This window comes from Camelus ferus, chromosome 10, assembly GCF_009834535.1.
Source record: "Camelus ferus isolate YT-003-E chromosome 10, BCGSAC_Cfer_1.0, whole genome shotgun sequence".
Lineage (NCBI taxonomy): Eukaryota > Metazoa > Chordata > Mammalia > Artiodactyla > Camelidae > Camelus > Camelus ferus.
In genome coordinates, this window is record NC_045705.1 from 20,527,232 (window position 1) to 20,553,059 (window position 25,828).

General features: G+C 42.0%; 1 protein-coding gene and 1 long non-coding RNA gene across 2 annotated transcripts in view; both read left to right on the top strand.

The window, feature by feature from the left end:
• KIAA1549L (KIAA1549 like) overlaps positions 1 to 25,828 on the top strand; it is a 235,837-nt gene that overhangs the window by 35,584 nt on the left and 174,425 nt on the right.
• On the top strand, positions 7,453 to 23,862 carry LOC116666339. Its single transcript, XR_004323145.1, has 4 exons — positions 7,453 to 7,657; positions 9,481 to 9,490; positions 21,838 to 21,840; positions 23,850 to 23,862. It is a non-coding gene; the product is annotated as an uncharacterized LOC116666339 (long non-coding RNA).

The following is a 25,828-nucleotide window of genomic DNA, read 5'->3' on the forward strand; positions in this document are numbered from 1 at the left end:
GAGTTTCTGATTCAGTAGCCCGAGGTGGACTTAGAGAATTTGCATTTCTAACAAGTTACCAGGTGATGCTGCTGCTGCTGGTCGGGGGGCCACACTTTGAGAATTATACTCTCCAGGTGTGTAATCTGATCAGGGCAACTGCATGGCACTCGTCCATGTGGTCTCCCCCCAACGAAGTCCAGGTTTTGGAGCCACCCCTGGCCTCCTCTCCTGCAAGGCCTCTGGCCACACCTCTTTACAACTGATTCTCGAAGTGTCGTCACGATCTGCCTACACCTGCAGAACACACTTTCTTGACCTTCTGAATCAGAATCCCTGGAGGGGCACAGGAGGGTTCATAACCATGTCAGGGTGACTGTCAGCACACATACAATAAACAACCATTGCTCTGTGTGTTCCTCCTTCAATGCTTTACAAATGCAGCACATTCTTAGTTTCTAGGGTATGTCCTGTCCTTCTCCAGGCCCTTTGTCACTTTGCTTGGGCCACCACTGCACTAGAAATGCATCCCCCCACCTAACTCACCTGCTCGGATTCTCCTGTCCTTCTGGTCTTCTTCAGAAGCTGCATCCTCCTGGAGACCTTCCCTGACCCTTCTAGCTGGATGTCTTCCCTAGACCATGCTTTCCCTTCAAAAGAAGCTTTTAAAAATGAGATGCCAGTCTTTATATTTGGATCAGTTGTAAGGTGCCCTTTTCACCCCTTCCCACGCCCCCCCCCTTCTGAGCTGAATTTACAATATGTGGCACATGCGGCTTATTGTGAGGTCGAGGTCAGTGGATGTTGCTGTGAAAAACATGGAAAAGAATAAGAAAAGCTTATGACTTTTCCAAGTTAAGTGTCACAACCCAGTGGTACATCACACAAACAGCACTGGCTGTTAGGTATGTGATTATAGCCCCTACCGATTGCAGGCTCACGGACAGCTTAGACTGTCTTACATTCATCGATTTGGTTCCCCATATACATGCCTTATGTATGTAAGAGCTCAATAAATATGAGTTGAATGAAGTAAGTGTGATTCATTTATCAGTGAGTGAAGTCGACATCCTTCCTTTTCTGGTTTTGTCCTTTATTATGTGTAGAAATACATACGCTGCTCTGGGTACTGATGAGAAGGGCAAACAGAATAGATTCAACCAGAATGATGATCTTTATTCAAACTTGAAATACACGGTGCCCCCCCCCCCCCGCCCCAGGAACCAGCTGGAGCCAGCCTCCTTGTGTAGAATCCTGGGTGTCCGTGGGACTCGGAGTGGGGAGTGGGTGGGAGACAGGGTTGAGGGAGGTGCTGCCCATCTGGACTCTGTCTGCAGGGCACAGGGAAAGCCTAAATTCCTCCAGTCCCAAGACCATGCATCTCCAGTAGCTCTGTATCTCCAGCTCTTAGAACAGAAAGCAGGCAGGGGGGTCAGTGTTTGTTGAATAAATGAATGAATGAAATCTCGACTTTGAGTCCCTGTGCTGGTATCAAATCTTGATCTCTTTATGTCTCATTTGCTTCATTTGTAGTGTAGGAATGTTAATATGTGACTTAACTGTATCTCAAGGAACTTTTGAGAGACCAAGATGAGTTCATTGATCTGAGGACACTTTTAAAGAGTTACATATATGTTATTACCTAGGGTGGAAAAGGACCTTCTCTTTGTTTCTTATAAAGAGCCCTTCTTCTTGGTCCTTAAGACCTGTTTTAAAAATTTGTCAATTAGGGGACTCTTGGTTCTCTTGGTTGGCTGATTCTCTGAAGATCTGCAGCAAATGAAATGCAGATGTTGGAAATGTTTCTGTGTCACCATGTGTATCCAGGATCCTGCTTGTACTTGCTTTTCTGACAGAAATGTTTTATACTTTGTTTTGTAGATTTCATTGCAGAAACTCCAGGCTTAGAGGAATGATTTGTTGTGCATTCCCTTTTAGAACATCAACTTTGAAACGAGATGTATAAATATATGAGAGTCTTCCAGGTATGCAGTAGGGATAGTGGAAGGAAGACAATCTCTGCACTTGGATCACCTGAGTTCAAGTTGTGACTCCGCCCCTCATTTGCAGGCTGTGTGATCTTGGGCATGTCACCTGCTCTTTCTGACCTCTGTGACATGGGGTACATACTACCCGTCTTGCAGCTTTTGTGAAATTTAAAAAGACAGTGTCCAGGGAAGGACCACACCCACGCCGGATAGAGAGTGGTTGTTGTCATGATACGATTACACCTTTTTGTTTGCATTTGGGGGGCTTGGCCCCAGGGAAGCTGTTTTCCTCCCACCTTGATCAGACTTAATTTTCCCTGTGGTGCTGTGTCAGGAGGCTGAGCATCAAATGGTCTCGGGTTAATTCCTGCTCTGCTACTTACTAGTTTTATGTTGTGGGTAAAGTACTTAGATCTCTGAGCTTTCCTCATTCTGTCATGTGGGGTTAATACCACTCGTCTTCCAAGTTGTGAGAAATAGAGATGATGTGAGTAAAGAGCCTTGGATGCAGTGGTCACCATAGGGCTGATGCTCTTTGTCTTCGGTACTTTTGATAGGTGCATTCTCAGGTGGGACTTGGGGGCACTTAGGTGGGGAAGGGATTCTGGATGAGGGTGAGTGAGCAAGGGGCAAGTGCTATGACCTGGGGATGTAACTAAAATTCTTTTCCCCTTTTAAGCATATTTGGGGATAAAATAATCTAGAATATGATTAAAAGAAAGAAACAAAAATAAACCCTATAGGTGCTGAGCATGATTACACTTACTGGCGTACAGATGCTGGAATGTGGATGGAAACATTGATGTATTTCTGTTGATGATCAGGGAAAGGCTGGAATTCTATTTTGCACTGCATCGGATTTGATATGGGTGGAGGAATGCCACCTGCAAGTGATCATAGGTGACAGTACTGGTCACGAGGTGTCTGGACACATACCCCTCTTTGGATGCACTGAAAAGGGTAAAATAATGCTAAAAATGCCCAAGCTCACTCTCATCGTAGAAAACAGCGGGCAAATCCAGATCGAGCGACAGTCTACAAAGTACCTGACTAGTTCTCTTCGCAGATGTCAAGGTCGTGAAAGACAAAGTCTGAGGAACCATCACAGCTCCATGGAGGCCGAGGAGACTTGAGAACTGAATGCAGTGTGGGATCGAGGATTGATTCCTGCGTGAGAGAGAGAACGTTAGAGGCAGAGCTGGAATACTCAAATGAGACCTGTGGAGCCGTTATTAATGCCCGATCAGTGTTCCTTTCCTGATGTCGGCAGCTGTATTACGGTTATGTAAGATGTAACATTAGAGGGAGCTGGCTGAAGGGTACTGAACTCTCTGTACTGTTTTTGTAATTTTCTGTAAGTCTAGGATTATTTCAGAAGTTAAAAATGTGAAATGTGCTGTTTTATAGGAAGTGGAGGGAGTTTCATTTGCTGCATGTGAATGTAGGAACTAGAAACGCCTATTTACTCTTGAGCTGAAGCAGTTAGGTTATAGCTTGACTTGTCAGTTGAGAGTGAGCTGTGTTCGCAGAGATCGCAGGGGCCATCCTGGTGCACAGGTGTTCGGGTGCCTGAAGTTGACAGTGCTTTGGCTGTTTCACCCTTCACTTTGTTGACTTGGCAGAGATGACTGGCTAATCATGACTATCACCTCCCTAGATCAGATGCTGTTATGTTCTAGAAACTGAGTGCTAAGTGCTTATCGTCATCAGTCCTCGTAACATCCTTGAAAGGCAGATAACAGTCCCTCCTTCTGTGATACTGTCTCGATGAGTAAGGTTTGCCCAAGGTTTGCTGGAGTGGAAACCTGCCTCCGAAGCTCAGACTGACTCTGCTCTCCTTCCTCTTGGTGGGTGCTCCCCCCCCAAGCCTAGCACCTGTGCCCCTCTGCGGGGCCACCAGACCTGCCCACACTGGACAGAAAAGAGGAATACGGGGTACCAGTATTTTCCTATCCCCTATTTGTTTAAGCATAGACTAACATTTAATGTAGGCTCTTTGGGGCTGTTAATAGGTTTCTATGGTCAAATATATTTGGGGGAACTTAAGGTTAAATAAATGGAGCAGCTCTCTACCTTTACTTCGGCAACTGAATGTGGCTGTAGAAAACCACATGACCAGGCTGAGCAGACCCGTCATTGTATTACCACTAACGCCAACTGGGCTGCTGGGGCCACCCAGCCAAGGGCCCCGCCCATTCCCTAGGATGGCTGCATCCCATCTTCTCCTCCCTCAGAAATCTCCATCGCTCCCAAGAAAAAACAATCATGTGAAGGAGGACTTCCAAAAGACCCCACCACTGCCGTGACCATGCTGCCTGAATCCTGCCTTCTCTCCTATTAAGGATGAACTATCTTTTTTTTTTTTAAACTTTTAAAAATAGCAAGTCCAGTTGACATATGATCAATTGCACATATTTAAAGTATACAACATGAGATGTTTTCACAACTATATAAACTCATAAAACCACCACTGCAATCACAACAATGAATGTATCTATCATCCTGAAAGTTCCTTTGTGCCCCTTTTCATTCCCTGCCTCCTGCTCCTTTGTGCCCCACTCCCATCTGTGGGTAGAAGGATGAACCATCTTTGATTCTTGTGGGAGATGGCACCTCCCACAAGCTCAAGGAAGGACCTCCTTCCGGCATTTCTCCTCCTTCAGTCCTTATTTTGTTGTCCTCACAGCAGCACCTAAAGGAAGATCACTCCTTCCTTCCTGAGATGTTTTCTTTACTTGGCTTCATAGATAGTATTATTTCTTCCTTCCTTTGAGTATCCTTTGCTGGTCCCTTCTCATATTCATGACCTCTAAACATTACATTTTCTCAGGGCTCAGCTTTTATATCTCCTCTCTTTCTAGCTCCACTTCCCTGGGTGATCCTGTCTGTTGGAGGATGGAGGGAACAGAAAGTGCCCACCGAACAGAGAGGGTATCTTGAGACTGAAAAATGACGAGGCAGGTGGCTCCATATCATCAATGGATCTGTTTACTATTGGGTAATTTACTCACAGGCCGGGGTGAGGATTGGGTGGACAACCACCAGGAAGCTTTTGCAGCTGTGTTCTGCACCATTGAGGGGCCATTGGGACAGTTTTATAATTAACCTAGGGTCTGGGGGGATGTGCTAGGAAGCACGATGTGCATTCCTACATCAAGATTTATGAATGTGTAACTAGTCTCATGGGCTCTGGGAATGTGTTGGGGAAGGTGTTCATCGTGGTTTGGGGACTAGAGAGCATAGAGGCCACCTGGTCCTAATGATTATGAAGCAGTATCTATTAACTATAAAGCCCTTGACGACAGACAAGTGATTTACTGCACAGTACAGTCCTGTGTAGGGTCAGTGGAAGGACAGGAGGAACTGTAAGGTGGTGTGTGTTTTACCACCAGCTGTAAAGCATCCTGCCAGTTGTTCAGGCCAGAAATGGAGTTGTCCTTGACCTCTCTTTGACCTCCTACCCTGACTCTACCTTCACAATGTACTAGGACCCTGATCATGTCTCACAACCTCCCCTGCAGCCACCCAGACCCAAACCCTGATTTGTCAGCTGGAAGTTCGAAGTAGCCTGCTAATCAGTCCCCACGCTTCTCCCCTTGCCCACCACCATCTATTCTGTGTGAAACCCAGCAGCCAGAGAAATCTTGTTAAATAGTGAGTCTGATCATGTTACAGCTTTGCTCTGAAACCTCCAATTGCATCTCATTCCACTTCAAGTTTGAGCTAAAATCTTTATATAATTAAGCGCTGGCCTCTTCCTTCTTCTCTCTTATCACTACCCCCAAAACCTGCTCATACTACTGCAGCCAATGCTGGCCTCTTTGCTGTGCCTCTTCACCTGCCAAACACACTCCTGCCTCAGGGCCTTTGCACATACTGCTTCCTCTGCTTGGTGTATTCTTCCTCCTGAAAGCCACATAGCTTTCTTCCTTCATACCTCTGTCCAAATGTCGCTGGTCAGTGAGATCTACACTGACCACTCTCTATATAATAGGAATGTACTCCTCCCTCTTCTGATCTTCCTTACTGGATTTTATTTCTCTCCTTAGTACTGACTTATTACTCTGTATCCTTTGTTAGAATGTCAGCTCCATGCAAGTAAAGACTTTGTTTTTTTGTTCACTGCATTAGTCCCAATGTTTGCATCTATGCCCAGTATGACAACATAGGTACTTAGGACTTCTCCTAGTTTGTAATATGCTGATGTTCATTATAAATCTCTAAGAAGAGGATATTTTTGCAATATTCTCCCTACCTCCTTTCTGTCTTATTTATTTATTTGTTTACTCATAAGGCCTATTTTGCAAAATGTTTTTGGGAAATGCGGAAACAGACTCCTTTTTGTAGTAAGTCTTGCTTGGGGGTGATGTGGGTGGGGCAGATGTGATATAACCTGAGCCTTTTCCCTTAACGAATAAAGCATTTCAGCATGTAGGAGAGCTGTACATCCAAAAGGTCCGTGCTTATCCTGAGGGTGCGCTTTCATAACTCATTAGGTATGATCTGGCTAATTATTTCTTCTTTGATTTTGAAGCGTGGATTTACCTTCCACTGTTTCTGCATAGTTTCATGTTTATAAGCAAAGTGTGGCATAACTTGGAAGCAGTTTCTCCTAGAGCTGCTCACCTCATTCAAACTTGTCCGTTCTCTACTTTTGTCTCAATTCCCCAGATGATCTCTGCTGTGCCCTCTGGGATGCCAGCATCCCACAGGGTCCCATAGGCGGCCTCTGTCATGTTCTAGGACCAGACTTACCTTGACCCTGTCAGAAGCAGCTCTAAGAGGGCAGGGGTTATTTCTGCTTTGTTTGCCATCAAAGATCCCAATACCCAGCACTGTGTTCCCTTAACAGGTGGCCAATGAACATTTGTTGAACAAGCCTTTGAAGTAGTACATTCACTTGACCCGGCCTCATGATGACTTATATTTAGGGCTCAATGTCAATGAATTTTCTTTGAAAATATGTGTAAGAATCCAGTCCCAATCAGTTTCATAAACAGAAAAAGTTTCGTTGTTCTTTCTAGGCATAGTGATAATTTTGTCCTCTGTAAAACTGCTGAGATTTGAAATGGAAATCCAAGAGCTTTTTCCTCCTATTTCCATGATCTCAGCTCACAAACAATAATATGGACACTTGGAAAAATTCTTTAGGTAGTTCGAATAGTTTGTAGTAAGTAGATTTGAAAAAAGAATCTGTTTGGCTATTGAATTTGAAAGCCACCGTAATGTATAAAGCAATTTGTGTGATTGGCGTTCCCAGAGGAAAGTTGCCCTGAGGAACTGCCCATGTCATCCTTTGGTTTTGAAAAGATAGAAGGAATGATGTCAGCCCACAATGTAAATGGTGGTTTGGTATTTTATTTCTTAGAAATGGTCAGTAGAAAAGCTGTGCTATTTCTGGAAATGGGAAAAATAAAAGGTTACTTGGAAAAGCCCAAGATTTTTATCTTTTGATCTGCTCTCAAGCACAGAACAATGTGTCCTTTCCTTTTGGCTTTTCCAAGGGTGTGCTCTGATTTGCACAGTGAGAACTGCATTGTATCTGGCTAATTAACTCTGAGTGCTAATGGCTGAGTATTAGTGTCTTGACTTGCTCTAATTAAGTTCAGCAGATTCAGAGGCCACCTGAATAGGGATGGGATGGGGATTTGCTTTAGAATGAGGCAATAAAATCAAAGGTGAGGAAGACAGTAGGGCTTTATTTAGACCTTGACATCAGTTATTTTTTGGTAATTTTCATAGATGTCACCATAGTTACAGCGTCTTTGGAAATCACACATGTGTTCCAGCAAGGAAAATGAAGAGACTTGTAGTTGCAGGTGAGGTAACCTAAATGTTTCCAATCCTGTAGCTTTTAAAAAAACCTTTTACTTCTACACGTTTTGTGGTTCTTTAAAAAAGGCTCAGACGACTGGGATATTAAATGTCTACTAGAGAAATAGACTATTTACTGAGGTCTTACAATGTTCCAGGCTCTGCCCTAAGATTATTGTCTTAACTCTAAAGTAACCATGAGGTGGTATATTAGTCTGGGCTCTCCAGAGAAATAGATCCAATAGAATCTGTACTGCACTGTACTGTACTACACCTCCCCTCTCTCCTCAGCCCTCGATCTGTACATCTATGTCTATATCCCTATAGCTTAAGAGGTTTATTATGAGGAAGTGGCCCACTCAATTATGGAGGCTGAGAAGTCCAGGATCTGGCCAGTTGATAAGCTGGAGACCCAGGAGAGCTGATGGTGTAAGTTCCAGTTTGAGTCTGAGTCTGAAGGTGGGAGAAGACTGATGTCACAGTCAGACAGTGAGGCAGAGACAGCAAGTTCTTTCTTACTCAACCTTTTATTCTGTTCATGCCTTCAACTAATAGAATCAGGCCCACCCATTGGAGTTCTGTCTGTCTTCTTTACCCATCTATGGGTTCTACCAGTTCAAATGTTAACCTCATTCAGAAACATCTCTGTAGTCACACCCAGAATAATGTTTACTCAAATATCTGGGCATAGCCTGGTCAAGTTGACACATAGAATTAACCATTGCAGGTATATACTGTTTTTATTTGTAGAGATGAGGAAATGGAGGTAAAGAATGGTTAGGTGACTTGTCCAAGGTCACACACTGGTCATATTGGAGGCTGAACACAAAACCTGGCAGGGCAGTCTGGCTCCCCAAATCTTCACTTTAATTGGTACAGCAAACTGTCTTTCAGAGAAGGAAACTGAGATGGGGGAGGAAGGATGGGAAGGGGGAAGTGAGGGAGTCCAGGGTAGTGCCTAAGCACAGCCACTTAGAAGCAGAGCTGGGATTTGAACCCAGATCTCCTGACACCTGACCCGACCTCCGGGGAGACTTCTGACTCCAATATGGGGTATCCTCTGTATAATGGACATTTTGCTTGTGAAAGGAAGAAAGTTAATTTCTGGTTATACCCTGGAATTGTTGACTTAAGCACTCTGCGCAGTAGTTCTGTCTCATCTTATCAGCGTTATCATTTGTGTCTGTAATATTCCAAATTTAAAATATTCTCAGATGGGTTGGCCTGCATGGACGAGTATGGTAATTATTTTAATAATACTGCCTTCCATTTTAAAGTACTTCAGATTTTTAGAGCACTCTTATATATACACATTATTTAAAAAATGGATTAGCTTGACAAAGTGGATTTACTCTGGGGTTGTGGCCTTTCGTGGATGTGAATGGAGAAAAGGCTTTTACCTCCTCTTAGCCAAGATTAGAAAGGAAAAAAAAACTGAGTTATGAGAAGTCGCCGGAAGAGAAAAGAGTGTTTATTCAAGCAGCATGGTCACTGGCAGGCGGCTCTGATGGAGACTGAAGAGCCCGGGACCGGGAGATGCAGAGTCATAGAAACTACGGGCATTGAAGCCAGACAGTCTGTTCTGGGTTTGGCTCTTGGATCTGCTTCTTACACATTGTGCCACCTCCCTGGACCTTTTCTCCTTTGTGAGATGGGAGTTACATGTTGTACCTTATAGGATGGTTGTAAGGAGGAGAAGTGCTCATTTAGTGCATGGCACACAGTAAACCCTTGATAAATAAGAGCTTACAAATCCCCCCCACCTCCTACTGGTAAGGCCCACCTTTACCAGCCCTGAGAAGACCTTCAGCCTGCCTGCTCTTTCCTACCTGTAGTGACCACATCTGACTATTTCTTCCCATTCTTGTCCCTGCCACTGGGGCAGCTGGGGAGACACCCTGCTGCTCTGAGCCAGGTGCAGTTGGAGAGCACCTGTCTGTCACCCCTGTGTGTGTGTGTGTCCAGGCTGGAAAGAGGGGCCTCTTCCCTGGTTCCTGATTTGCATCCTGCATCCCTTCCCTGAACCCGGCCTGCCTGGCTGGCCCACCACCACCTGCCCACCCCTTTCCAGCCCTGTCCCTGCCTCTTTCCCTGAGCTCTCTCTGTCTGTTTTACCACTGTTGGCTAGCTGTTGGTGTCAAACTGGGCAGATTTTTTTTCATTTCTTAATTTTCTTTTGGACAAGAATTGTTTCACGTGGATCATTTTAGAAGGAGCTACACTATTTCAAGAGAGATAGTAGGTTTGGCTAATTGAGTCAACTTCCTGGTCATTTCTGGGGGGAAAATCAGTTAAGATGGCGGTTTACTGACTCCACCAGCTGGTGGCTTCATTAAACTGAGTGGCCTGTTTAATCAAAACAGTCAAGGTGGTGACCAGTTTAGGTACAGACATAATGTCCCATTCCTCCTGGTTTTCACCTTGATTTCTCCTTCCCTTGTACCTGGAGTATAATATCCGAACTTCTCTGAACTACCATCTTTGCTTTGCTTTGGCTAGAACTGCCTTGAAAGGATCTGGAAGCTTCAGTGTACGGGGGCGAAGACTGAAGAGATCTCAGCTGTGCTGGCAGGTGACAGGTGATGGGCTGCTGCTTCCAGCGGGAGCCCTGGGTACCGGACCAGAGGTCGTGCTGGCCGGCATGCCCAGGCCAAGAGAAGGCAGGGATGTAGGAGGTAGTTTATTAAAGCAGAACCCTTGATACCAGTTATTTGAACTTCTTAATTGGATTCAGTTCCAGAAATGTCACTCAGGGCCCCAGGTGTGAGTCTCCACTCTTTGTCAGAAGGCAATCATTATGTTCCTTAGGCTCCTGAAAGCATCATTTATGGGGTCAGAAGTGTTCTTCCTTTATTGACTTTTCCCCTTTCTGCTCCTCTGTGATCAAAGTGTAGAGATTTGAAGGTGCTTTAAGATGTAGCCTTGGAGCTCTCAGAAACCGTGATTCTTGTTTTGCCCAGGTCCATCAGCTCCATCACGTGCTGGTCTTTGCTGAACGTGTTCTGGTCAGTTAGTGATTTAGAGCTGGAAAGAATCTCCCCACAGTCCTCTGAAATGGGTATGTTTCTGGCTCCTCCGGTTTCTCTTCTTAATGTCTGAAATGAATCCTAATCCTGAGAAGGAAAGTCTTCGTGTTTTAGTTTGTGGGCCTGGGAAATTCAAACCATCATGTGCCATTCATTTGTGAGAGAACAGTCTCAGATAGAAGAGACTCAGAAGGTGGAAATTATTGAACAAGACCTTTATAGAAGGGGGCTAATAATTAACAATCTTTCATAAAGAGTTTGGTAAAATTATCATTCCCTTGAAAATCTTAAGTTTTGGTGTTTACCCTGAAAAATTTGATTTCAGTTACATGTAGAATTCTCTTATACTATTGAGTTGTATTAAATTACAGCAATTATAGTTTTCATGAAAATGAAAGAATAAGTTATATCCAGCATTCCTTAGTTGAACCATTCATGGTTAGTCTTTCCAGGTCATCACTTTTTGTGAGTAATAAACCCCCAGCTGGCATCCCCTTTCTAACTGGCACAGTTTGGACATGTCTCAAAACTCCACTGGGTGGACTGAAAGAGAGAAGACTTGTCCAACTGTAAGCATTGACACTTAACTGCTTAGAAATTCCTCTGACATCTCAGATCTTCCTTCCGAATCACTGTCCTTTCTCAGTACATTCTTTTAAAATTTCTTTAGTGAGGACCTGTTAGTAATGACCTCTGATCCTTTCTTGTTTACCTTTATCTCACCCTTGTCTTGAGAGATAATTTTATTTATTTTAGGTTGACAGTTATTTTCTCTTAACTCTTTGAAGATGTCATTTTACTTTCATTTTCGATGCTGAGAAGTCAGTTCAGTCTCTGTCAGTGATCTGTCTTTTCTCTCTGCTTTTATTTTCGTCTCCTTGATTTTAGTTTCTTCAGTTTCAGTAAATGTTCAAATTTCTCATGTCTGGATATTGATTTCTTTTTATATATTCTGCTTGGGATTTATTGCACATCTTCAATCTGAGAATTCATGTCTTCAGCTAATTCTTAAATTTTCCTAGCTCTTATTTCTTTGGATAGTGCCTCTACTGCAGTTTATTCATTCATTCATTTTTCCTTCTGGAAATCTGATTAGATATATGCTAAACCTTTTCAGTGTGTCCTCTGTATCACTTCATGTCGTTCATGTACTTTATCTTTTGTCTTTCTGTGCGGCATTCTAGGTAATTTCTTCAAGTCTGTCTTAAAGTACATAAATTCTGCCTTTGGCTAAGTCCAGTATGTTACTTACCTGTTTTTTTTATTTGTTTGTTTTCATGATTATATTTTATATTTCAGAAATTTTATTCAGTTTTAAAAAAATGTTAACTCAGTTGTCTTCATCATAATCTCTAATCCCCTCTATTACTTATTTACACATATTAAACTTACTTATTCAATTATCTCCAGTAGTCTGATAACTTTCACTCACAGTGACTTGCTTGCTCTTATTTTTAACGATTTTCTAAAATATCTTGAACTATTTTTTTATTGTGAGCTCATGTTCCTTGAAACTTTTTCTGTGGGAATTATTAGAGCCCTGGGTTTGAAGAATCCTTCTCTAGAGAGAAAGGATTTGGACTTGTTCCAGCCACAGCCACGGGGTAATGATCACCAAGGGCTGCTTTAATCACATTTTCACCTCGGTACTGGTGGTGGTTATTCCTCCAAGCAACAATGGCAGTGTGAATTCTGGCCCTAAACCTATACAAGTATGGGCTTTTGGTTAGAGATTTTCAGAAGAGAATTTTTCCCCCTTGCCTCTGTAAGAGCCAAGGCCAGGATAGATGTCTCCTTCTAGAGGATGGATTGTATTTTTTTCCTGCCTCATGATCTGAAATTGCTTCCATTTGAGGGTTGTGGCATTTTGGAAAGGGGTATCTGATCCGGCCTGTCACCCTGATCAGGCCCTAGGCTTTGTCCTCAGGTCCCCCAGCGAAAGCAGTGTGTAAAAACCAGGCTCACGGGTTAGCACATATGCTCGGAGCCAATGCCAGCAGCTCTGTGTTCCACAGTAAAATTATACTTTCTTCTAGTTTCTGGCTTCCAACTGTTTCCCTTACTTTATTGCAACCTTAGCCATGTTTTAAACTAGATTTTAAAACAATATTTTATTCTTTTCTTTAAATGATCTGCGTTAGAGGGGGCTTTCCCACCCATCTAGTTGCAGAAACGAAGGTTCTGCATGTGCTAGGCTCTGTTTTAGATGTTTGGGATGCAGTAGTGAATGAACGAGACAGTAAGATCCCATCTCTCACAGAGTTTATATTTAAGCAGGGAGGAGCGAAGAAACAAACAAACAATACCTGAGTTGATTTCAGATAGTATATCTGAATAATATCATCTTTTTGTAAATATTCACAGTGACCCATGCAAGGGATTTAGTCCTGTATCTCTTTATATATTTGTGTATTTAATCATCCAATCACCGTGTCATCAGATGAATGTACCCATTATTCTGTGGGAACTGAATGAAACCACCTCATCATTATGTGATTGGTTAATTCAGTGACAGGACAGCATCATAGAGAAGCCGTGGACTTGGGCTCAGAGGTAGATTGCACCTGTATCCAACTAAAGCAGTTGTCCTTATGTGATTTGTTAAGGTATGTGTGAGATTGCAAATGACTTTTTAATGACAAGCTGAGAGCAACCTTAGAAGTCATGAATCCAGCTCTTCTCTACAATTTTAAAGCCATGTTTTCATGAATAAAATATTTTCCCTTGTTTTTCTCAGTAATATAGACAGATTGAGGAATAAGAAGTCAGAGGGGAGGATATAGCTGAAGTGCTAGACTGAATGCCTAGCATGCACAAGGTCCTGGGTTCAATCCCCAGTATCTCTTCTAAAAATAAATAAATAAATGAACCTCATTACCCCCCAATAAATAAATAATAAAAGGGAAGACATTAAAAAAAAAAAAACAGCATTCATCCTAATCCATACCTCTTTAAATTGGAGCCATGAAGAGGGAAGAAAAAGCTGGAAATGTTTTTTTCTTAAATAATGAAATGATCAACACATCTGATAATGAAGTTGGTACGGGAGATCTTGATCATCCAGTGATGTGCTCTGGGGTCAAGTTCTGCTTGAGAGAAAGCTATTTTTATAAGAAATGTCTCGAAATATCAGATCAAGAATCCAGTAAGTGACTCTGTGTACTGAGCGTCTTTCAGCTGGTTTAGGAACAGCTGCCGCTAGTGAGACGCGTCAGGAGATGTTCAGGGGCGTGAACGGTGAATAGGTGAGATGCTCCACTTTTCGAAGTGGTTGGTTTTGCTGGCTGCTCCCCAGCTTGGTTTTAATCCGCTAGCAGCCAGAGAGTCTTACCTTTTTTGGTGTGTGGGCCCCTTTGGCAATCTGGTGAAGTCTATGGGCCCCTCTCAGAATGATAGTTTTAGTACTTAAAATGCGTGGGTGGACTTGGAACCCAAAATACTGAAATATAGCTTTATTCACAGACCCTGAAGAGATACCTGGATTATTAACTTTTGTGACATATTTAAGTTACATCTCTGTTCTTGATGGAAAAAAAGACTGATTTCCTCAGTTTCTTATAAGAGGAGCCATTGCTGGTAGCAGCTGCACAGAGGCACTGTAAGTCAGTAGTCTTATCACATATATTTGCATAAAGCATTTTCTGCTGTGGCAACAACATGGTCCCTTGGAAAGGAACCTCCTTAGATGTGTAACCATAGGATTTCCACAAAATAAGAAATTAGACAAGATCAGTGTTACCTGGAGTAACTGATGTTATATGTTAAGTGTGACCTCAGAAAACAAACAAAAAGGAGGGAAAATAAACAAAATCAGTTTATTTTGGAAAGTTGTGATTTACTTATTAACTGCCACAGCATAATGAAATATTGTTTATTCATTGTTCTTTTCAGTATCAAAGATAACATTGAAGTGCTTCAAGTCACTGGAAACAATCTAATTGAACATCCTTAGAGGATTGGCTCCTTATGTCATACCCATATAATAAAATCCTATGCAGCCATTAAAATGAATAGAGATACCTGTGCTCCCGTAGCGAACTCTAAGAGATGTCATTAAATGGGAAAGAAAGGTGTGGATGAGTGCACCGTGCATTCTCACGTGTAAAAGTATGATCATTCATAAAGCCTGTGAGAGTTCTGGAAAGAGGCACCGGTAATTAGTAACAATGACTATTTCTGGGAAGGAAACCTGAGGTCCGGAGGGTGATCTAGAGACCGACTTTTCATTGTATATCAGTTTGTTTTGTTTGAATGTTTGCCATGTGCACATATCAGCAGTTCTAATTAATTCATTAAAAAAAGAACTGTCCTTACTTCTGGCAGCTACTGATATTGAAATGCAATGAAAGCATATAAAGAATTTGTACTAATTAAGCCTGTCAAATAACACACCAAGACAGTATTCTGTGCACCGAGGAGAATGTCTCAACATACGGGCCTGCTCCTATATGACCGAATCGGGCCTGCTTATATATGACTGATGGGTACTTGAGTTCAGGGGGCAGATGGTAAGGCCCATGGTTCCAGGTTTCCCCATGCCCTCCCAGTGTCCTCCTGGGTCTGCTCTGCTCCCGACACCTTCCACACAATGCTTTATAGCTGTCTGTGTTCTCTTCCACTCTCCTCCTTGGTCTGTGAGCTCCTGGAGGCATGTGTCTCACACACCCTGGCGCAGAGCAGGCCCTCAATAAACAGTGATTGAATGATTCACTCTCGATCCTGCCAGGAGTGAAGTCTAGGGATGCAGAAGTAAGTAGGAGGCCCTGAGTCTTCCTGAGTAGCAGAGCAGGGGTCATAGTCAAACCCCATGTCCTGGTGGTTCTCAGCTGGATGGGTGGCCAAGGGAAGGGTGGAAGCGATGAAGGGGAACCAGCAAGAACTGAGTCTAGTGAGAGCAGCTTTCCTTGGCATCCCAAATTTATCCCCAAACCTCTGTTGTGGGGGTGGTTGCCAGTGGAGGAGACAAAGCCAGCAGAGCAGTGGGAGCAGTAGGTGGGAGAGAATCAGAGAGAATTTGGAAGACAGCAGTTGTTCGGTGAAATTTCACAGTGCCTTTCAAGAATGAAATTCAATTTATATTTAGAATTTGATTTTAATCCAGAAGGAACACACGAACTAGTTGATATCAAGACTGTATGAAATTAATTTTTTGTGTCAATTGAAAGGATTTGTAATCAAGTATGAGAGGATGTCTGGTCATGCTCATTCATTCATTCATTCACTCCGTACTTACTGTTGAACTGCTTGTGTCCCATGAGGGATACAGAGATGGATTAGATAGGTCCTCTTCCCTAAGTAGCAGATCATCAAAAAATAATTTTGCATAATGATTAAGAACGATATGTTGAATTTAAGTTCCTGGGTTGAAATCCTGTCTGCATTGCTTGCCACCTGTGTGACCTTGAGCACGTTGTTTAATCTCTTTGTACTTCAGTTTTCTCATTGTTAACATGAAGTAGTACCTGTCTCATAGGATTAAATAAGATAACAAATGTAAAGGGCTTAGGACAGTGCTGGTATAATCAGCATTCAATAAATGTCAATTAAAAAAAATTGTTGATTCATTGAACATCTTTGGCGTTCCTGCCCTGTGCTAGACATTGCTGTAGGTACACAGTGGGATGTAGGCGACAGAACTGCTGTCTTCAAAGAACTTAGCTGTTAGTTGATAATGTTAGTTATCTCTTCTTTGTAACAAATTACCCCACACTCAGTGGCTTGAGATGATGCTAGACATTATCTCTCACAATTTCTTTGGGTTGAGAACTCAGGATTAGCTTGGATGGGTGGTTCTGTTCAGGGTCTGTCATGGTTTTACAGCCAAATATTGGCCAGAACTGCAGTCATGAGAAGGCTTGACTGGGGCTAATGCATTTCTAAGCTGTCTCGCTCATAAGAAGACTAGGAAGTTGGTTCCTCTCCACGTGGGAATCACCATGGCACTGCTTGAGTGTCCTCACAATATGGTGGCTAGTTTTCCCCGAGCAGGTGATCTAAGACACCAAGCCGGAAACTGCAGCAACTTTTATAACATAGTCTCAGAAGCCAAATACCATCACTACTGCTGTATTCTATCAGTCTCACGGCTCAGCTTTGATTCAGTTTAGGAGGGGTTATATATTCCAGGTTCAATATGGAAGGGGACTATACACTCAGTATGGGTTGGGTACCGGGAGGTGGGGATCCTTGTGGGCTCTCTTGGAGGCTGGCTACCACAGCTGGGGAGGAAGACATGTAATCATGGGAACAGCGCTGTGATGGGGGTATACCGCTGGGGAGCATCTGGTGGCAGCACAGTCTTGTCAGGAAAGTAGTTGATGCTTGAACTCAGTCTTGAAGGAAAGGAAGACCGGTGGCCAAGTATGTCAGGAAAGGGAGTGTCCACGGCAGACGAGACTACAGAGGGAAAGGCACAGAGGTGAGAATGAGTGTGGTATACCCCGGAAGCTTGAAGTACATCTGTTGTCCTGGGGTAGAGGCTCTGACAGGGCAGGCACAAGAAGGTAATGCGATGGTGGCTGCCAGTACTGGCCTGCCTATATGAGAATGGTGTGATGCTAGTTAAGACAAATTGTGACATCTCACTTACACTCACAAATGAAAGAAAATTATTCCTCTTTCTTTAAGGATTTATTCTCTAAAATACCTTTGTGGTATTTGGGATTCCCATGCATCTGTCCATCCATCCATGTGTCCATCCATCCAACTAACTGATGTTTATTTATTGCATTTGGACTGTATGACAAGTAGACTTTTAATAAGATGACCAGCACAGTTTTTGTTTTGTGTATGCAAACACACACACACACACACACACAATTTCAGTGTACTCTGCTTTACTTTTTCTTCATAGTACTAATCACTACTTGGCATTATGTTGTATTTTATATTTATTGCTTGTGTTCATCTCTAGCATGTAAACTCCACGAGTATAAATTCCAGGGACTTTGTCTGTGTTTACATTATTATATCCCCAGTGTTTAGAATAATGTTCAGCACATACTGGGGGCTTAATAAATATGTAGTTGGATAGATGCAGGAAGATGCTGTGAGAACTTGAGGGGAGGAAATGTGCAGGTCTGCTAAGGTGGGGAAGAGAGGTGGTTAGAGAAGCTTTGCAGAGTATTTGCTCTATGATTTGAGCTTGCCAGGTAGATGTGCTGAGAATGAGCATCCAAGACAGAGGATGTCTTGTGAGCAAAGGAGTGGGGGTGTACAAGAGCATGGTCATAGTTCTGGATGATGCTTATCTCTCTCTATGTGAAAGCAAAAGTATAATTACTTTTTGTGAGACCAGAAGTATAATTACAAGATAAGAAAAGCATCTTCCAGTAGTTGCTTTAAAAAAAAAAAAAAGGTATGTTCCGTTCACCCATTTCTCTCATCCCTAGTCCCCACCCCTGGCAACTGCTAATCTGTTCTCTGTGTCCATGAACTTGGTTTTTCTTTTTTCCTTTTAGATTCTACATACGAGAGAACTTAACAGTGTTTGTTTTTCTCTGTCTGATGTATTTCAGTGAGCATGATGCCCTCGAGGGCCATCCATGTTGTCTCAAATGGCAAGACTTCATTCTTTTTTAGTGGCTGAGTAGTAGTCCCTTGTATATGTGTACCACAATTTTTTTATCCCTTCATTCAGTGATAGAAACTTGGGTTATTTCCATATCTTGGCTGTCGTAAATAATGCTGCGATGAAAATGGGGGTGCCTGTATCTTTTCAAGTTAGTATTTCCTTTTCCTTAAATACCCCAAAGTGGAATTGCTGGATCATGTGGTAGTTATGGATAAGGACTGAACCCCACTGGTGGGAGTGTAAATTTGTACATTTTTTTGTTGAGGACTTTAACACTTTGCTGACACTTTAACCCAGCAAGTCCACTTCTAGGACTCTGCCTTATAGCAGTACTTGCACATGTGTCCATGACTCCTTGCTCAGGCACAGGGAACTGCCATACTGTTTTCTACAGTGGCTGCACTAATTTACAGTCCCATCAACAGTGCACAAGAGTTCCCTTTTCTCCACATGTTTGGCAACACTAATTTCTTGTCTTTTTGATGATGGCCATTCTAACAGGTATGAGATGATATCCTATTGTGGTTTTGATTTGCCTTTCTCTGATGATTAATTATGTTGAGCATCTTTTCATGTACCTGTTGACCATCTATATGTCTTTGGAAAAATGTCCTCAGATCTGCCCATTTTTTAATTGGATTGGTTTTTTTCTTTTTCTTTTTTTGCTATTGAGTTGTATGAGTTCTTTATATGTTTTGGATATATCAGCCCCTTATCAGATGTGTGATATGAAATTTTCTCTCCCATTCAATAGGTTATCTTTTCATTTTATTGATAATTTACTGTACTGTGCAGAAGCTTCTTAGTATGATACAGTCCCACTTATTTATTTTTGCTTTTGTTGCTTTTGCTTTTGGACTCAAAAAAATCTTCACCAAGACCTATGTCAAGAATCATACCTCCTGTGCTTTCTTTTAGATATTTTATGGTTTCGGGTCTTATGTTCAAGTCTTTGATCCATTCTGAGTTAATTTTTGTGTATGATATAACATAGTGGTCAAGTTTCATTTTTCTGGCCAGTTTTCTTAACATCATTTATTGAAGGGAATGCCTTTCCCCATTGTATATTCTTGACTACCTTGTTGTAAGTTAATTGACCATAAATGCATGGATTTATTTCTGGGCTTTCTGAATTCTGTTCCATTAATTGATGTGTCTGTTTTTATGCTAATATCATACTGTTTTCATTATTATAGCTTTGCAGTTTAATTTGAAATCAGGGCACATGATGCCTCCAGCTTTGTTCCTCTTTTTCAAGATTGCTTTGGCTATTAGAGGTTTTCCTGTGGTTCCATACAAATTTTAGGATTATTTTTTCTATTTCTTTGGGAAATGCTGTTGGAATTCTGATCAGGATTGTACTGAATCTATAGATTACTTTGGCTAGTATAGACATTTTAACAACATAGATTCTTCCATTCCATAAACACAGACTATCTTTTCATTCATTTATATCTTCTTCAGTTTCTTTCATTAATGTCTTACAGTTTTCAATATACTGGTCTTTTACCTCCTTAGTTAAATTTATTCCTAGATATTTTATTCTTTTTGATGCAATTGTAAGTAGGATTGCTTTCTTTATTTCTCTTTCTAATAGTTTGTCATTAGTGTATAGAAATGCAACAGATTTTTGTCTGTTGATTTCATAACCTGCAACTGTACTGAATTCATTTATTAGTTCTAACAGTTTTTTGATGGGGTCTTTAGGGTTTTCTATGTAATATATCACCTGCAAATAGTAACAGCTTTATTAATTCCTTTCCATTTTGGATGCCTTTTATTTCTTTTTCTTGCCTAATTGCACTGGCTAGGACTTTTATATAATATAATATAATATAATATAATATAATATAATATAAATGTATAATTATATAATGATGCATTCTTTAAGAAGCACATCAGAGGAAGCATCCTTTGCAGATATTTCTGAACTCAAAGCTCCATTAGTTGATAGATGTTCTTGTGCTGTGGGTATAAATGAAACATGAATACTAGAGTTGCATATCCTTCCTATTATTGAGCTTTATCCTCAATACTGTATACATTTATCTTTTAAAATATATTTCCTTGCTTCAGTGGCAATATCTTTAGTTTTCCCTGTAGACTTGACATTAGTTGTAGTCTTCGGCATCTCTGTTGACTTAAAGACTTTTTTTGTCACATTGGTACTAGATAGAGCCACTGTCCAGGATATTTTATAGTGCAGGAGGTTGAAGGTCTGTGATGAGGGTAGTTTGAATCAGATATTGTTTATACGTCTGTACTCTAGGACCAGCTTGAGATGTCCTTAGGTTATTATTGTTCCAGTCTTCTTCTTCAGTGCAGAAATGTTGGCATGCCGGAAGGTGCTTTCTTGTGGCTCCCTGCTTGTCCCTTATCTGTGAACTTCAGGAAGCAGCTGTGCAGAGAAGATTAAAACCTTTATAAGGATTTTCAGGTACTACTGCATTTATGAAATTCTCCTCAGTGGCCACCATGTTCGGGTAATCTGAAAGTATGAATACCTTTCAAAAACATTTCGAAAGAAGCAACTTGGCCCCAAGGATTTTCTCTGGTCCCCATTTTTTTCTTAGTAACTCACTTTGATTCTTTTCTTGTTATTCACTTCTATCCACTCTTAGCAATGTAAATGTTCAGTATCAAAGAATAAACTTTAAATGTTACAGAGGGAATTAATTTTTGGTTCTACTGAAAAAGTGGGACTCAAATTTGATCTTAAGTTGGAATAAAAAGTTAATAGTAGTTGTCTCTGGGTGGTGTGATTAGGGTATTTTTTTTTCTTCTTTCTACTTTCATTTCACCCCCGAAATCTCAAAAATGAACATGTCTTATGATTTTAGAGTGGGTTTAAAACTGAGACACCTTTGGAAAATTTGCTTTTCAACATTTGCGCTGTATGTGATCTCTAGGTGTTCTTTTTGCAAAAATGGAACCTGATTCCTCACTCCTTTTCCTTTTCAGAGCTCACTTTTCAATGTCAGTAATAGTGGATTGAGTGATGGCTTCAAATGGCAGAGAAGGATTCTCATTTATTAACTAAAAATTGCCTGCAGTAGGTTAGCTGGGCAAGGCAGAGCCAAACAGATGAGACCCTGGGTCATTGGCAGCTGGCTCAGGCCACCAAAGAGGAGACATTGGTTTAGGCCCCATATCTCTCAGTTCCTATCAAGGAAGCCCAGAAACGGCTATTTTCCTGTGGCTCTCTGTTGCTGTTAATTGGGCAGTTTTGCCCTGGCACGTGTCTGCCAGTCTGCTACTGTGCCTTTCAGGTGGTTCTTTTGAAATGCCATCTCCTGACCATCCTGACCTCACGGCTGCATTCTCCTCCCACCAAAATTATAAGCATCAGGTGGTTTGTGGACACACTATCTCTGCCTGGCCGAGGGTAACCAGATGACTCTGTGATACATCAGATGAAGTCTTATGCCAGAATAGAAAAAAAAGTAGTGGATTTGAGAAAGTAAGACAGCCTTGAAAACAGGTCTTAAATATTTGACCAGCTCACAAATTTTCAATTCCCATGCTCTGCAGAAAGCATAGACAGGTGACAAAATTGATCAAATCAGCCTTCTGGCCAACACACCAACCATAATGTATCACTGTCTTGAGCAAATAGCTATTTGCAAAGCTGCTTCAAGCGGCTTGATGGTGGTGTGCCTTCATGATACCGTTGTAGCTTTCCTTGGCTGAGGATTTCAGATGTTACTCAGGGAGTCTGATAACTGGATACCTCTTCAAGTTATAACCCCAGAAACTTCTTTATCTTGAAGACGAAGAAAGACAAATATAAGAAAACCCCCTGATTCACAACCATTTGGAACGAAAACGGGCCAGAAATGAGCTTTCCATCCAGGCATGGTCAAAGAAACTATCCTTAGAAAACCCTGAAGGGAGCTCTCTGTGTTGTTCCTGAGTCATCATCTGTGATTCTTCGCACGTGTACCACATCGCAAAGATCCCCAGCCCTGCAAAGACGGAGCGGTGCATCCCTGATTTCTGTTGTCCAGGAGTTTCCTACCTGGACAGGATAACAGTTGCATAACTCTCCAACAGGGAGTTCCTAAACGTCAGGAATACGGAACTGGCTGCCTTCACAAAGAAACATGACTGGGGTGTTCTTGACCACATGATCAAAGAAACTGGACCTCAACTGATGGGCAGCTAGAGTTTCAAGAATTTCTTAATCTTATTGGTGGCATAGCTGTAACTTGCCGTGACTTCTTCCTTCAGCACGGCTGGCCATTCCTACAGGCCGTGGGAACCGTGGGGCCTGGCCTCCAAACCTACCCCCTTTCTTTCTAGCCTCCCTGTCTCCATTTATTCCTCACGGCTACACTTACCCTGAGCCCAGTGCAACCACCACCCCATGCAGGACACTCTTGCTGGTAGTAAGAAGACAATGTAGTTTTTAAACACACACACATACACACACTCAAATGCTCATTAAATTTCTTTCCAACAGTTGTCTTTATGAGGGCCTAACTGTGTGCAATTCAGTGAGGATTCAAAAAGGAAGAAGACATGAATTTTCTCTCAAGGAATTCATAGCCTTAGATGGGCAGATGGGACCCACAAGCATATAGATTTTACAAAGTTGAAAGTGGAAATTGCCCCAGGGAAGGCATAAAGTGTTATGAAGCTCAACTCTTGACTGTTTACAACAGGACAACATAAACAGCAAACCTGGATGTATTTATAAGCATTCACAGGCACATAAGAAAACATGTTTATTTTCCTGAAGCTTCTCTAACATATGGCCATTCCCCCTACATTGTTTCTGTTTATTGCACACACTGTGGCCAGTTTATCATCCTGCATAAATGTCATTAAATTCTGCTCACTCTCCACTCTGAGTTAATTTGTTTGCTTTGTAAATGAAGGGTTTACGAGGAACTGTTATGCTCTTGTCTGGAAGGAAACAGAAATGTCTCACTTGTGAGAACTCTTCACCCTCTTTTTTCCACACATCAGCCATATTTCCTCAGAAGTAGACTGAGCTTCTTTCCAGAATTTCCCTACTTTGAGAACTGAATTGGACCATCTCAAAAAAAAAAAAAACAAAAAAACAAAAAAAAACAAAAAAAAAACCCTCAAAAGCATGGACCTTTCTTCTCTTTGGACAAGTCTCCAAAGAGCCAGTTCCTGCTTCGTTGCCACTCTTTGAGGCTTTGCTGGGGCTCCTCTAGAGTTCAAGAGCAAGTACCTGTCCTTTATTGAGGGCCCGCCATGTCCTAAGCATTGTACATACATTTCCCTCGGATTCTCTCCCAAAACCAAATGAAGATACCTTTGTCAGAAGTCAAGTAGTTTGACCATGATCACGTAGCTAAAATTTGGACCCCAGTCTGCCTGACTGCAAAAGCCGACGCTTTTCCCATTGTGCTATGCTACTTCTAAATCAAAGGTCCCAATAGAAGAGAAGATACTCTTTAGTCCAAAGGGAAAAAAAAAAAGCCCCCAAACCCACAGGCTTTAAAGATAGTCTTCATTTACCCAGCTCTCGCGTGTTGGTGGTCCCTTTGTTGTCCTGCCCCTCTCCTTATATCAGGGGCAGGTGAAAGCTGGGAGGAAAGAGCAGGAAAGGAGGTGTCCTTCATAACCGCCCCTCCGCAGAGGCGAAGCCTGCACTTCCTTTTCCTCCACTAGACACGCTGTGCTGACTGGCTGTTGCTGAGCTGTTTTCCTCCTTGCCCCATAGTTCAGCCCGTTGGGCCTCTCACCCATCTCTGCCTGTTTTTCTCCCCCGTGGATCTTCCTGCTTTGCAAGGACCTGGAGGCTGGGGTGAGTGAGGTAGGTTGTGGGGCCAGTGCCTCTGTGGGATCTGTTTAGGAAGCAGGGGTTTTTTCTGCCTGCTTCCAACTGACCATTCTGGTGACTCAGACCTGGCCAGGATGTACTCATGCTGATGCTTAAAAAGGAATCTTTCCAGCTGGACTCACACTTTTAAGATTCTTTTGATGACTCTATTTCCTAGGAAGCCACATGCATTCTGTGAGTGGCTCATATAATACAGCACTGCTCTTTCGGGTCGAAGCTGGATCCTTGCAAATGTCACAGGGATAGATAAGGAAAACGAGGTACTGAGAGTGACGGTGAATTGCGGAGCGGTGACAATTTGAGATTTCAGGAATGAGTCAGATTGTTTCTGGAGAAGATGTGCAAGAGTTGGGGCTCTCTATTTCTGAAGAGGGTTTTAGTTTTAGCTTCCTCTGAATCTTAGGATGACTGGCAAAGGTGGGGAATGGAGGATAAGCATTATTAAAGTAAGACTGTGGCAGGGGGAGCGTCTGGTTGATTGTAAGTTCAAATGTGACTCAGCAATGTGATATGGCGGGCTAAGGAGCTGATTCACCTCTAGGCCGCCTTCATAGAAATATGATGCCTTGAATCAGAGATGCGATTGTTCCCCATACTCGGGGATGCTCAGGAGAGGCTCCTAGAGTATTGGGTTCATTTCTGGAATTTCACTAGTTCAGTTCCATTTTTTTGAGGAAATTCTTTTTGAGTCACTTTTCTGAGCTCAAAAAGCAGGAGCTGTCAGAAACGACACGCATCTGAACATACCATGAATATAACTGAATATGGCCAAGTGGAATAACTTTCCAGTTACGTTCCAAAAAAAATCATATAAAAATAGCTAAGAAATATTAATACTTAATCATTGTTGAGCATCTGCAGTTTCTGCCTCCAGTAATGTTTAACCTTGAGAAGCATTTTTATTATGCGTAAGCTGTATAAAAGTAAACTCAAAAGTAAAATACGGTATTCATTCATTCAACATCCAGTTGATCCTTTCTTGGTGAATAGTGCCAGGCAAAATGTTATAAGGAATACAAATAAGAATAGCACATCCTTTTCTCTCTCTGTTCCCCGAGGTTTTTACTCCTCTGTTACCAAAATGTTTATGTTCTGTTTGGGGAAACAAGCAATACTGAATAAAAAGTTAAATAACAGTTATAGACAAGAATAAGATCCTTTCCTGTAGAAAACTATGACCTGACCTATCTGCAAGCAGCTATTACGCAAGCTCTCTGCCTGGAACCAAGAAGTGAGCAGAGGAGGATCTGAGCTGGTGAATTAGACGTCCTGGCATTAAAAGTTTACGGAGAATCCTTCCTGCCCTCGTTTATACCCTGAACATTCTTACACTGCAAACATATCTAACTCCAGCTCTACCATCCTTGCAACGTTAGCAAATCAGGGGCAACAAATGAGATGGGAAAAGAAGCTGTCATTGACATAAGCAACTACCTTTTGGAAACAAGGTAGCCAATAAATAAATATAGGCAGACACCCAGACAGTAATAGGGCATGACATTAATAGCTAGGCAACAGATGTGACAGAAAGCTATAAAAATCTCTGCCTGGGGTAGTTTAAATAGCCCCACTGAGGCCAGTGACCCTGAGGGCTTCATTGCATTAAGGTGCATTATAGTGATTGATGTGT